Here is a 13,724-nt window from a genome sequence, read left to right on the forward strand (position 1 = left end):
ATCCGTTATGTTCTCATGTTCTCAAAACACGTACTGGCCAAATGTTTATTTTTACCATCAGCCAAACATGCAGGTCTAATAAAAACATAACCTCATTATGTGGGAACACCAAATTAAAATAAAACATTTGCAGCAATGGGACACTCGCAGTGGCCCTGAAGGAACATTTTTAAACAAAATAAAAACAAAACTCTGCCTCTCTGTAAACCAAAACAAATCAATCTGGGCGCGGATATCGGCTTGTTTGGGCTGGCATGATTGCCATCTTCTGCCTTTGCAAAAAACCCACCCAGTGGTGCGGAAATTGCCAAACTGCTCCCATTATGCACGCTGGCCAGATCAGACATCGCGTGCTGCCGCGCCAGGTCACATGAAGTACAGCGGGAGGGGGCGCGTGGTTTCTTTTCTTCTTCTTCGGCTTCCGACAAAATAGCAGCAGCATGTGGGACTCACGGTAGGACACCATCGCCGTGGCATCTGCACGCGCCCTTCCTTCGCGAGCTCGCCTCGCGATCTCGCCCTTCCTTCACAATCTCGCTTCGCGATCTCGCCCTTCCTTCGCGATCTCGCCCTTCCTTCGCGATCTCGCCCTTCCTTCGCGATCTCGCCCTTCCTTCGCGATCTCGCCCTTCCTTCGCGATCCCGCCCTTCCTTCGCGATCTCGCCCTTCCTTCGCGATCTCGCCCTTCCTTCGCGATCCCGCCCTTCCTTCGCGGCCTCGCCCTTCCTTCGCGATCTCGCCCTTCCTTCGCGGCCTCGCCTTTCCTTCCCGGCCTCGCCCTTTCCTTCGCGGCCTCCCCCTCCAGACCAAGCCGTCGAGGCGGCTTGCACCCGGGCATCAGCGGCTAAGGGGCGACGAGGTCCGAATGTCTTCATCCCCAATTGACGCGGTCAGCCGCGCGTCTCGCAAGGGGAATTCCCCCGTGTTTGCCCGCAGCGAGAAATTGCTCGACAGATTGGGGGTTATAAAGGGCTCCAAATAAGCAAAAGGTGGGGGGGGGGGGCTTGCGCGAGCCAGGGATAATTAGCGAGGGGCGAGGGGAAACGCGTCCCGAGTTTTGCCAGACTCTCTGCTAATCTCTCGTTCGAGCAGATGTCAAGCACGCGCTCTGCCACTCGAGTCATGCGAGAAATAGCGGCAAATTCTCCCGACGTGGCCCGTGGAAGAGAGCTCATAGATTCAGAGATGTCACTCTGAAATAGCAAAGGGCAGTGGTTGGTAAAAGAAAAAAGTTAAGTTTATTTGTGTGTGTGTGTGATGCTGCAATGGCAGCGGAGTTACAAGCGCAGTTAACAAAGAAAACTCTCAACACATTAATCCCCAAAACTGCCCTAGAGAGGAAAAACAATATATAATGGACATATTTCAGGCAACTTACCGTTCTTCATAGCATTTCTCTGCTATTAAGATAGCCCATCGAGTGAAATGCGATTCCTCTTCAGGGCAGTGTTATTGTCAAAACTACGTGCATTTTACATTCTCATTTATCCAAAGGCAAAGAGACACACACACACCCACCCTGCTGTCGTCTTTAGCAGCACTAAGTTACACAAAATAAATAATAGTAGCCGCGCTCCCACTTCACGGCATTCTGTCCCGAAATCAAAACACTGCAACTGGACATCTGCTTCGAGCATCACACTCGTAGTCCTCAGCCAGCCTGGAGGGTCCCTGCACGGCTGGAGAGGCGACGTGTGTGAAGAATTCCCACAGACATCTGCATGACAGCTGTCGAATGAAGATCTCATCGACGGCGGCCTCACAAACAGTTTCCTCCGCCGTATTACTCTCACTGGGTCTGCTTAATCAATACCGTAAATAGAGTGCTTGTGTTTAGAGTGCGCTCTCCGAAGCTCTGTCAACAACTGGGCTTGTCCAGATGCGGCGTGTGCAGGCAATTATACGTTACCGGCCAGCGTTTCAACGTTCGTGGGGGCCTTTAAGTGCAGCAGCGAGCACAACGCGAGTCTCATTTGCCGATGTCCGTTTACTGATGATCAAAATTAATTCGAGACAAAAAAAAATGTTACGGACCCTTTTTTCCCCATCCGCTGTTGGATGACCGTCTCGTCTGTCACGGGGGTTGTTTGACCATACTTCACCACGTTAGTCAATTGGATTGGTAGGTTAAGTAGGGGGGGGGGGGGGTAGAGGGCTGGACGACCCCGACAACCAATACAGCACGGGCAGGCCTTCATCCAGCAGTTGATTGACACACGACTATCATTTACGATTACGTATTATTTAGAGATAACCCTGGTATCAGGAATTCATTGTTTACGCTGTATTTCCCACCATATTAAGGTTAGACCCTGCCCCTCAATGTATTAACATATATATAACATGTATACACGCAATCATATACGCAATAGTGCTTGTATATAGAATCCTTGAGTAATTGTGTTGTTACAGAAATGTAATACATTACTTGACATAATTTTTTTCTGAGCGATTAAAATTGCTGAAATTGTTTAATCTTCGAATATTTGCTTTGTAAACGTATACATTTCAATGGGTCAACGTTCATCCGAAATCCAATCTAATCAGAACAAACACGGTCATATGAAACTCCAACTCACGAGTCTCAAATAATCATTTGTCAAACTTTCATTTAAAAGAGAAGAACACGTGTAAGTTATTATCAGAAAGTCCGGACAAGCGGGGGCCTTCTTTGTGGAATGCACTATTCCTCGCGCGCGAGCTGTTTTCATATCTGCGTGCAGAACATTTCACAGACTTCAAACGACCCAACTGTGGCTTAAACACAACCCACACTGCCCCTTAAAAGGTAACACATGCAGTCTGGTTGCTGCGGTAAGGTTGGATTTAAGCTGCTCCGAAATATAAATATATAAAATTACCAGTTAGCTTTCTTATGGCAGCCCATCTCGGCGTGGCAGCCCAAGCGTGTATAGGATACTAAATTCATTCGAAACAGACGTCCATTTAAACGTGGCCTGATAAATAGCTGGAGATTACAGGCGTGCATTGTGTTTGGAACGGCTGAATCCCATTTGCCTACCAGCGCACACGCGCTGGAAGTGATTAGAGCAATGTGGGACCAATTTATGAAACACAGCCATTATAGCTTTACCTTTGGAACTTCCTGGGCAATCTGCACGTGTTGTGCATTCTGGAGTAAAATGATGTTGTAATCCCATTTCATCTGCTACAGATACTACGAGAAGACACGACTGAAACCACTTCCACACTCCGAGGGGTATCGTTAATAACCGTGAAAAAGAACCCGCAGAGGAATAGGAGGGGTTTTTTCATTTACATGGAAAGCGCAATGATTGGTTTACAACTTTACATTCATACAAAACGCAAGCGTTGCAATTACACACGTGGTGTTTATCTGTGACGAACCGTCCCATTTGGATACATTGTGTAGTTTTTTTAAACATGACGTGTGCTTAAAAGTCGAGAGAGAGAGGCATTTTATTTCAGCTTTGAGATTTAACTTTATGTTTTGCTTAACCACATCATTATGACTTGCACATATTTTACGGCAAAATGTGTCCTTGACACTTTATATGTGGGAAGCCATAAAAACAAGCCCATGCCCACAGAAATTCCGGTGAATAGCCATATAGTATGTTAATATTACAACCCTCCAAAGAAGCGTAGCTCAATTATGTTATATTGCATTACCTTCGCTTATTTAAATATCCTATTTTTTAAATGGGGATCTTATTAAGAGTGTTTAATTTCTTTAAATTTAATATCAGAGAATTGTTTTAGTGTTGTGTGCATAGGAAGCATATTGGTACATTTATTCAATTATTCTTGCTTTCTGATCTTATTTGAGTAATGAAGAGGTTATACAAGCAGAGAGTCTTGTTTTCAGCGAGCTCCAATTACAACCATAAAAATAAAATATCCTGCTTTCAGGTTTCATTTGGAGAACATCACAGCAGCAACAGGCTGTCAAAATGCTTTGCCAAACACAACATTACACCAGGAGAAAAAAAAAGTAAACCCTCTCTCAACTTCAACGAAAACATCATGAGAGGGGAGTCTGTGGTTTCAGGAGTTAAAAAATAACCAAACGGAAATGTACCGCAAATGCTTTCCGTAACACTGAAACAAACGGCCAGGGCAGGAAAGGAGAGGAGGAGGAGGGAGGGAGGGAGGGTTGGGTTGGAGTGTGGGGGGTGGAGTTGGGGTGAAGCGAGCCTTGTGGAGAGGGAGGCTGGAAACACGAGTTCCCCGGCACGTGAATGCCGTTATAGAGTTCACATAATCGCATTCTTGTCATCACAAATTTGTTCCCCAGCTGTCTCAACTCGGAGTTCGCAGGAAGTGAGCAAATCCCGGTGCTTGGAGGAGGAGGAGGAGGAGAAGGAGGTCTGGTGCCGTTGAAGCTCAGCACGTGCGAAAGCCGATCCCTCCGCCGGGCTGCCAGGCACTCGCGGACTTGAAAGGGGGGACCAACATGTGGAAGCTGTAAGGCACCCATAGCCAATGTCAAACTTGCTAGACGGTCAATTTACAGGCCCTTCCGTGGGGAAAACCCGTTATTTCAATTTAAACTTTTTTTCACCTTTCCTACAGGGCCAACAAGTGCTGTCTGGCAGCAATGTGTAACTTTGCAACAGATTTGGGTTCCAGATACGATATGTATAAAAAGCAGCGCAATAATAATTGCAAAATTTAGCAGTTTTTTTTTTCTCTCACAATACTGCCAAAGTCTAATTGCTTGCAGCCCTCTAGCAGCACAGAAAAGATCAATGGGCTTCAGAATGTAATTTCAGCATGAATTTATTGCACACTTGCGTTATGTTTTATATTATACTTGTTGTGCGCAAGCCCACTTTGCAATTTCCTTGCATATAATACAACGGCTGTGAGTTGCTCTGATATGTTTGCTGTGGCTCATTTTCCTCGGGACACAAAATCAATGCTAATTTCCCGTTTCTAAAGCGGACCTCCGTGGCATTTGCCCGGTAAATTTGTTGCAGGTAACGCCATGCAAATCGCCCACCTTACATTAAAGTTAATTAAAGCATGGGCCGTAAAATGTTTGATACGGTGAGTGGGCTACAATCCTTGCAAATGGCCTTCATCTATATTAAATAAAACATAGATAGTAGGGGGACAACACACATTTCAACATATTTGTTGAACGACCTCAATTAGTCGAATGCACTTAAACATATCCAGCCAATTCTCCTTTTTTCTTAGAAATATATTCAGACAAAATGCGTTCATTTGTTTCAAGTTTTCTTCTGACTTCATCAGTGAATGTCTGTTGATGACCCTCGAGGAGTAAAATTGACAGCAACCGATGTCTTCACACACGTCCACCTCAATCATCGAGGACCCAAAGTATTTAAAATATTTTACCTGGCGGAAAGAGAATAAAACAAGCAACGGGTTAAACTGCTTTATAATATCACGTACTGCATCTGAGTGGAAAATACATGCATAAAATAAGCGGGAGAGCGCACAATTTGAATGCCTACGTGATTTTATAATTTGGGTAAGAAATTAACTGGCTGTGTATTGTTAATTTCCAGCGTAGAGAAAGAAGAACACATACATAAGGAACATAGGTAATAAGGCCGCTGTCTGTCACATTTAACAATTTTACCTTTTGTTTGGGAGCGACAAAAATGTTGGTACTATTGCATTATGTAATTTTTTTTTTACATTAGTTTGCAGGATTTCATCTATAAAACACATTGTTATCCAGTATTAATATTTCCAAGAAAATCCTACTGGCAATTTTAACCTTCATACCAGAATTAGATTATAAACATAACAGCAATTTCATCCGAGAGCCACTTTCTCATATGCCCCCAGATGCTGACAATCTTTTTTTCTTTATATATATAAAACGGCTAACATCTGCAATGGCTTCCTGCCTTTCACGCACAGCATTTAAAACGTCACATTGAAATATAAACGGCTGCAATAAACCCTTTGAAACAAATAGGTTGTGACACGGCTGATAGGAATCGACCAACGGGAGGGGGGAGGGGCGGCTTTACCTTAACGACATTATGCAAGAAAACAAAAAAAAGAAGGCACCGTCCATGTGGTGGCAGGTGACATGAGCAGGCTTTGCCATTAGAAGCCGGGAAGCCATTTGGTCCAAGCGCAGGGAATTGTGTTAATTGACACTCTGATACTCAATTTGGCTGAAATTACATTCCGCAGTCTGGTGAGCGGGGGGGGGGGGGGGGGGGAAGCCAGCAGGAGACTCTAACATCGTGAACGTGTCACCAAATGAGATTACCTCCTTCATTACGGGCTAGGAACACTATAATGACCTTGGCGGGCCTGAAAATTTACACTGATGGGAAATGCAGTTAGGCATGTAGCTGTAAGTGTATCGTTGCCGAAAATCAATTTTTGGATCATATAATACGGAAATTACAAAATATAAAAAATATATATTTCTGCGTAGTAAGCATACTTTCAGTTAGCGTGTTATTGTTAACAAAATAGTGTTGCGGATCTGGAAAATGTACGACGGTGGGAAATGTGCATGTCGGGCATTCAGAAATCGTGTGTTACGTATACGAGATGTAAATTTTTTAAATCACGAGACAACTTGAATCCTCATCAGTGTGAACTGAAATAAAATTGTAACAATTGGCAATACAATAAAGGGTATTGGGGGGGGGGGGTGCAGTGATTAGCACCCAACGCGATGGAGCTGGCAACATAAGCGCAGTTCCCAGCCGTGGTGACGTACGGTCACACAACTGGAGGGATGGGGGGGGGCCCGGTCTTCATACAAGCAGTGGATTGACTTCGGGCTGAACATTTTTAATTATTATGAAGGGCATTGGACGATGTTGTTTTTTTATTTTAAAACTGGAATAATAATTATAATTGAGTCTGTACACACATTCGCTACGCAATTATCGTGGTATTCCACTCGTGCATGCCCGTGTGGTGAACGTGATGATGTGAAGATATATTGCCTCGAAATAACAAAGCGGTGGAATTTGGTTTTATGGGCCACCAGTTACGGATGAATGACAGCTGTAACTTCCAGTGGCCAAGCTTTCCTTAACGTGGACGCCTCGAGCGCTTTGCAGCGTGACATCCAAACTCATTACGCCGCAAATTTCGACGCTTATGCTTTGGATGGGGGGGGGGGGCACGTTATCTCCGGTTCACCGGCCTGCCTGACACTGCGCAGTTGTTGTGGCAAGTAACTGGAGCAGAAACATTGGGCCTTCATGCGTGACTGGAGCAGGCACGGCTCTGGGATCCCTTTGCAGTCGGCTGCATTCGCACCTGCCCGACATCTCCCGACATCTCCCACCCCGACACCACCCCCACCCCCTCACACGTGATTGTGCCAACTATTTTTCAGCAATTAAACAAGGCTGTTGATGGAAAACTAATTGGGCATTTCCAGCAGAGCGTGTGTTATCATTAGCGTCACGATTTTTTTTTTACGTTCTTCATTAACACTGGATGCGCCTTGGCACTGCTCCGTGACACCTTATAAATTTCCATCGCCGCGAAACAAACGCATTCTTGCGAGGAGGGCGAACGCGGGAGGCGTGTAATCAGTTGTCGTTTACCACGTCGAATGTTCCGATTTATTAATGTTAAATATTTACGAAACGCGGACGAGAGATGGGGGGGGGGCCTGCCAAAACGAGACTTAATATTGCACCAACGCTCTCATGCAAATGGCGCAGTACGTAAACACGTGCGTGCTTGCACGCACACGGCGCATGAATATGCACATGGCAGCTGAGAAGCGAGAAGAATAAACAAGCATTTTATTTAAGTTCGTGCTCAAAATTATTTTGGTTACTTAAGGAAATTCCTTTCACTCTTGAGAGTATTTGGCTGCAAAAAATGTCCACATGAGTCACTTCGTTGAGCGATCTGTGGCCAGGTCGCTTCAGAAAAAACAGCTATACTGTATCGCTCAGTGGACCTTACCTGATGAAATAAAAATAAGTTGTTTAGTTTAATAAATCCGCCAGAAAACAGAATTAACCTTTAAATGTGTGTGTGTTTTCTATCAACAGAGAGTTAAACAAACTTCCCCGTAATCCACGAGTCTCTTCGCAGCATTATTCAAGTAGACACTTTAACAACCCGGCATTTTTCTAAATAGCCAAAATATTTTAGAGCAAGCACTTCCTGCCATGACACAACAACTAAGGGCAAGCACCGAGCCACGAGCAGCCGCTCTTTGGAAGCAGCGGCACGCACGCACAGGGGGGTGTGGGTGGGGCCCTGGCGCTGTCACGGAGCCGTTCCCCGTTGAGACACTCGGCTCCCTGCTGCCACTGACCTTGACTTTTTGCGGACGCAAGCCCTCAAGCGCGAGAGCCCTTAAGTGGTGCTGGCACCAACTGCCCTCCATTGTCAAGCGGCGCAAGAGCAAGGGCTGGAGAGGAATTTCCAGCGAAGCTCCATTTGACAGGGCCTGTCAGCGGGGCCCTGTTCATTTTCTTTCTTTTTTAGGTGCCAGTGTTAGCTCTGGCCAGAAAGTTTTTTTTTTGTTCAAAGCATCGGCCGGCCCCCTTTGCCGGATGTTTGACAGGTGAGACCGTGATTTCTGACAAGTACACCAGATGGAAAAATGAGTCTCGGGTATGGAGCTGCCCCACCGGAGAGAACGTTGCCGACTTGTACTTTGAAAGGTCATTGGATGTCACATCAAGCGACCCAGGGAGCATGCCATAGCACCACACGTAAAAAAAAAAAACTGACAACTGTGTTTAGCTCCAGCACGTCGTCAAGTTTGCAAACGCTGTACGATGTAATGAATAAATAACAAGTTTTTACAAAAAAAAATTAAATCCCCTTTTCATTCCGTATTACATTTGAATGTTTTACCAAAGTGATTATACACTATAGAGCACGTGTGCGCGTACGGGGAAAAAAAACCCCCACATACAGCCGCAGCAGATATTACATTTCATAGTACACAAGGAATAAAAACATAATTGGATTAAATAGTGCATGTAAATATGCAATGTTTTACAAATGTAATTACGGGCAATATCAAATGGCAGCTCTAATAGTTGAACACGCAACAAAGTGGTATATGATTGCACTCTACAGTTCCGTTCGCATGCACCGTAACCATTATTAACTAAAGAGCTACGCTATGCAATTGATACACAATACAGTTACCGATACTCATCGTGATCATTATGGCAATCATGACCATAACGATCAAGATTATTAACATCCTGAATGCACACGCATCATTGTGTATTGTGTGGTCACGAGCATGCGCGAAGTCCATGGTACAGGGCTGCCACCTGCTGTATATTCTACTGCGGCCACTGCTAAAAAAAAACAGGCTGCCTGTAGATCGAAGTGGACATTTCACGGATGGTTTGAGGCTCCATGAAGACCCATGGATTTATTTGTGCAAAGAAAACTCAATTCAATTAATGTGCGCGACTGTGCATAGAGCAATGGGCGAAAAGCTGCACATGTGATTTGCTTGTTCAATCATTGTGGCTTTAAGCGTTAAGCTCAGAATGAAGCAGGCCTTTGTTTACGGAAAGCAATTACTTTATTTAAAAAAATATTCATCTGCGGTTACACCCACACGTACTGAACGTGAAATATGCTGTGCACGTTATGTGGGTTTCATAAATTAAACATTACACATATAATGCATTAAAAACTCTATATATGAAAAAAAATCCACCAGTGAAAATGTTAATCAAATAAATAAAAAGCACGTGCGGAGAGAAGTGACATAATAATCGCACGGCGGCATAAATAGACCCAAACACTCTTGCCAAATGTGCATACCCTGCGACGAAAATTTATGTTTTGCTCAGCTTGTTAGAACAGATTAAAGGCAAATATTAATAATCTAGAGCCAAAGCTCCTCACAGGCTTATGTTAAGCTTCTTTTAGTGAGCATGTGCAACAGGATCGGATTAGGGGGGCCCTGTCATCTGACCAGTGTGCGCTAGGACATAATCCAGCATGTTGTGCTGGCTTTCATCTTGTTGCGTTGCTCAAACACACAAATAGCAAAGTGGATGCACGAGTGAACTCTGGAGTGTGCGAGGTGTATAAAACAAAGCATTACAACAATATAAGAAGAAAAAAAATATCGGAAAAATGTGCTCACATTCGTTCATCTACCGTGGCAGTCTGAAAAATGTCAAAAGAGACGAAGAATTGAACCGATGTGGCCCGGATTAAAAGGGCCATGTAAATATTTAATCGCACGCAGCACAAGCTTTGCGTATCAGCAGACAAAATTCAAACTTTGACACTTAAAGAGATGGTTAAGTAAAGTTTATGTTTTTGCATTGCAAATATCACGTTTGTTCATGCTTCTAAAAGTGTATTGGCATTCTGGTTCAATGCTAAGCACTCAGGCATTTAATTAAATGCCCCAAAACGGCGTTGGACGTGTGTGAAATTCCTGCACGTCCACTCTTTCAGCCGTATACATTTCATTCTTTGATAGCCATCCCATTCCAGCAGAGTGTAGGACCGTTCTAAGCAATGTAATGTAACGAGACACACTGTCTCTTCGAATTAATTTATAAAGTGTAAACTTTTAAAGTCCCAGCGTCCTGAGCTCATACGCTATATACTCTAACAGAACAACAGCCAAAGGGGGGACATCAATATTTCATGGACTTTTTATTTTTTAGACTATTTTTGTTCGTCACATTTCATATCAACTATTTGGAATGTACTTGTATAAGCAATAAGCATATTTCAGATAAGTACAGGTTATTGACTCCGTTTTTGGATATTCTTAACTGTCAACTTGCTTTTTCAAATCAGCAACTGACTTATATCTTAACCATTCACGTGACGCCCCCACAACCTTCATGAAACCACACTGATGAGCATGGTGAAGTTTGGTCAATCAACCCCGACGACTGGCACGAGGTGTGGGAAGGCCTTAAGTCAGCAGTGATTGACAAAGGGCTGAAAATGTACGGTTATTATTATAAAACCATTGAACAGTGTTGTTTCTTTTGATAAACTCGAGTAATAACTGTCTGTGAAGGTCTGTAAATTATTGCTTTCCATGGATTTTATCCGTTAAATGAAAGAAAAAAACCCCACTAAGAATAACGGCCAAATTATCGTGAACTTTTTCTAGGACCGCTCATACAGGAATTTCCATTGATCCAGATGAATGCAGCATGCAAAATCATAATTTGGATCAAAATGTATTTACAAATACTCTACATGCTTTACAACTAATACTGGGCAGAATGCTAAAATATATACACTAACTATTTTGTAACAATGATACCATGCACCGACATTTGATATTATAATTGTTTATATATATAGAAAGGTAAAAAAATATAATTGTGCAGCCCTCAAATTTCTTGCCCACGCCACTGCTGGCTGACTCGCCTCCACTAGATGGAGCTCTAGAGAGCCTCACTACGGGGCATTTGGCCTACTCTTCCACGCGGGACAGACGTCTTAGAAGAGGTGGGATAACCCACACTTTACCACGACCGACTGTGGTGAACCCATTTGTACCGCTGGGACCTGACCATTTCAAGTCAATTTTGCTGACCATGGCACCACAGCAGGCAACGCCCTCCTCCGAGTAAGCTGGAAACAAATCAAGCACCCGCGAGAAGACCCCCCAACCGAGCCACAAGACCACAAAGCTCGTGTGCCACCACCTAGACGGACCTAAGCTCAAATCACCGGACTCATCAATCATTGTTCCCTTTTGCTTTGGAGCCAGGGGGTCGGTGACCCGCGCGTTCGGAGCTGCACGCGGCTCTTTAAGGGCCGCTTCGTGGCCGTTATTTATGAAGGACCCCGCCATCGCGTATTCACCACAGTGCATTGCGGCTCTTGAAATATTAGTGGGGGGGTTTCTTTTTTTTTACCGAATTTGGAAGAAAAAAAGTATCTCCCTACTTATGTTGGTTGGTTTCCCGTCCAGCCCTGCTTTGGGGGCAGCGTACAATCGTGAAAACGCCAGCACAGCGCCCCTAGTGGCCGGCAAGCGACTAGCAGTTATATACTTAGTTCTTTCGGTAAAGTCACGTTTAAGGGAAACAACAAAATAATAAAATATATATAAATATATATACATATATATATAAATTCTCACGACGTTTCGACCATATATAGTTATGGTCGAAACGTCGTGAGAATTTTTATTGTTTTATATATATTTTAGTATTTTGTTGTTTCCCTTCAACGTGACTTTACCGAAAGAACTAAGAATATGAATTACTGCAGTCACGAAAGCTTTAAATCAAAATTCGACTAGCAGTTGTGAACTAACCCGAACAAGGACATCAGAAGCTAAAAAAGCGGACAATAAATCCCTCCCTGACAACATCTGTACCTGTGTATGAAATCAGACACGTACAGCTGTATACGCATGTCAGCCACAAGGCTTCCTGGGAGTTCGTAATTCCATACACAAGCCAATTCTTCACCGCCTTTGACAATAAGCGTCTCATCCGTAGTCAATGCTTGCTCGGAAATGCTGATGATCTGAAAGCTGTTTATCGTGACGGAACCTCTTACATTAGATGTGAGTCCAAGTTCGACGCAAACTAGAATGCACAAACGTGCCCATTGGCGCGTTGTGGATAATATAAGTAACAACTCAATTAAGCAGGTAGACAATACGCCTGCTTTACGTATCTTTCCGTCCACATAATAATAATAAAAAATTTACACATCCCATCCCGTGCATACGATAGTTACAAACACAGCACAGTGCAGTACAGCGTTTGAAATATCTCTACTAGAGGTCACCATCATCATCATCATCAATCGGCCCTCATCAATCCACCGCTGAACGAAGGCCTCCCAAAGTCGTTGCCATCTCCCATTCAGCACCGGGCAATATGCTGATCTCATTGCTCCATCTCAGCGATGGAGGTCTCCCTCCTCGGACGCGATTTTGTGCCCCGTTGGCTGCCACTCCGCCGCTACCCTCGCTCGCTTGTCCTGATGTCACCCATTCTCGTTGCGTGTAATCCTGCACAAGCTGACCACTCACTTATCTCAACAAAGCTTTGCCGGTGGTGGTGGTGATGCGGCTGCGTTGGCAGTGTTGCAACAAGCAGAGTACACAACAACAACCTCAACACATTCATCAATAACACTGTAGCCTACTAATGGAAATATATAAAGGTCAACGTTTTGTGCAATAGCCCTTCTTTATATAACTTTTTTTTCAAGGTCAACATGACGTCGTCATGCTGTGTTCTCTAATCCACGTGTTCCTCTTCTTCTTTGTCAGTGTAATCCACCGCACGTGCCTTTCCACGCTACTGCCCAGTAAGCATGCCAACGTTGGGCCAACGTTGGACCAACGTTCCATATTCATTGGGTCTGCGCACCCTTGCACTTCCACATCTTCAACAGCAGACCTGTCAACCCCGTATCAGTGCCCTACCTTAATACAGACCAATTCAGACCTTATTGGTCACCCCGTGCCCCTTATAAATCTGAACGTTCATCGTACAAAGTCCCATCACAAGGGAGAAACACAGATAGACAACAAGATGTTGCCCGTATTGAAACGGCTGTACGCCGTATGGACCTGAAAACTGAATTTCCCTGTACAAGAATAGGGATACACCGTATGGGTTGATAGCGATGCAATAGTGTCCATGTTTCCCATGGCATTGCGCTTCAATTAAAATAAGATTTAGCGGATGTTTCAATAATGCCATTTCATTATTAATATTAGCACGGGCATATACATATTTGACGAAATGCTAACACATCGTGTTTTTGTATG

The 13,724-nt window shown here is 44.1% G+C and overlaps 1 long non-coding RNA gene across 1 annotated transcript; it reads left to right on the top strand.

Annotated features, from left to right (window-relative positions):
* Positions 1–286: 286 nt before the first annotated feature.
* LOC116941986 (uncharacterized) lies at positions 287–5,214 on the top strand. Its single transcript, XR_004402748.2, has 2 exons — positions 287–454; positions 4,281–5,214. It is a non-coding gene; the product is annotated as an uncharacterized LOC116941986 (long non-coding RNA).
* The last annotated feature ends 8,510 nt before the right edge of the window (positions 5,215–13,724 follow it).

Source organism: Petromyzon marinus, chromosome 13 (genome assembly GCF_048934315.1).
Source record: "Petromyzon marinus isolate PM22_M1 ecotype Great Lakes invasive population chromosome 13, UKy_Petmar_22M1.pri1.0, whole genome shotgun sequence".
In the NCBI taxonomy this organism is placed as follows: domain Eukaryota; kingdom Metazoa; phylum Chordata; class Hyperoartia; order Petromyzontiformes; family Petromyzontidae; genus Petromyzon; species Petromyzon marinus.